Source organism: Nannospalax galili, unplaced genomic scaffold (genome assembly GCF_000622305.1).
Source record: "Nannospalax galili isolate Female #2095 unplaced genomic scaffold, S.galili_v1.0 scaffold23, whole genome shotgun sequence".
Lineage (NCBI taxonomy): Eukaryota > Metazoa > Chordata > Mammalia > Rodentia > Spalacidae > Nannospalax > Nannospalax galili.
Window position 1 is genome coordinate 1,029,703 of NW_008350771.1, and position 1,274 is coordinate 1,030,976.

The 1,274-nt window shown below is 41.8% G+C and overlaps 1 protein-coding gene across 2 annotated transcripts in view; it reads right to left on the reverse strand.

The window, feature by feature from the left end:
* Epb41 (erythrocyte membrane protein band 4.1) overlaps nt 1-1,274 on the reverse strand; it is a 197,194-nt gene that overhangs the window by 149,053 nt on the left and 46,867 nt on the right. The gene's annotated exons all lie outside the window — the stretch shown is intronic.

Here is a 1,274-nt window from a genome sequence, read left to right on the forward strand (position 1 = left end):
AATGTGAGAGATAAATAATGCCTAGCTAGTTTCGAAAACCAGAGGGAACCATATTACTCCTACAACCTACTGACAAATTATACATAGCATTTCAAGAAATATATGCCTAGGTAAAGTTTATCTGAGAACAATTGGTCTTTGCCCAAGACTTATCTACATGATACACAGTAATTAAAAGTACCAGACTGGTGGAACTAACCTTTTTGGATGTTTAACAGACATACTTTGAAGCCTATAATAATTTGGTCAGAGGGACATAAAGGACAGTTTTTGCTCCTTGCCCTTCTAGGTCGACTAGTTCCAGGGGACTATGAGCATCTCTCAAAATGTCCTGTAATTATGGTGGGTCACCTGTCCTCTTGATCAAGGAGGCCGAGGAGACCCCACTAGATGGACTTGGACCAGTGTCCAGTCTACAAGAGAAGAGTCAACACAGAGGAATCATTTCCTCCACGCTTCCAAGTGAAGCCAATCATGGTCAAGTAGGACCTTTGACTTATCTCCACATAGGCGGAACTGGTAAAAGAAAGGGGCCAGGGGCTCCTCCCAAGCCCATGTGACCCCTGAGGAACAGGTCCTCAAACGACCTTAAGAGTAAAAATAAATTGGTTTGTCTGGGCCAACTGTATGGCCTTAAACACCCAAAAGGAAAGTATAACCAAAGATTAAAGGGGCCAATATAATTTTTTAAGAGTCCATATGCATAGCTAAAGGCTATATAACAAGCAACAATGCTAGATAGGAGATACCTTCTTTTGAGTTGTTAGCCAGGGTGGCCAAAGGGACTCCCAGATAGTAACCCAGCATAGAACTGGGAAAATGAACAGCAGACCCAAATCTTATCTAAAGGAATATTGACAACTGATTGCTGCTAGATGAGGAACAGCTGACCTTCCTAAAACCAAGATCTCTAGATAGGTTGACTAGATTCACCAGATGGACAAGGAGTGGGGAACAGCTGGGGTGCCGACAACATAGCAGACAGTAGCAGGGATATCAGAATATAAGGGCTCTAGTGGAGGGAGGGAAGCTATGGGAGGGTGCCATCTGGGAAGTGGGTGTATAGTTGAATAAGATGGTTTGGGATATTCTGTGTGATATACACACACACACACAAAATCAACAAATTTTTAAAAATGTATTATATTTGAGGAGGAAGCATGGAAATTTACGTAATGTTATTTAGTAGAGGTGATAAATACTACCATTGAAATCTATCCGATGACTTTATCGACATACACAGGTGCCAAGGATCCAAGTGCAACCGATTATGA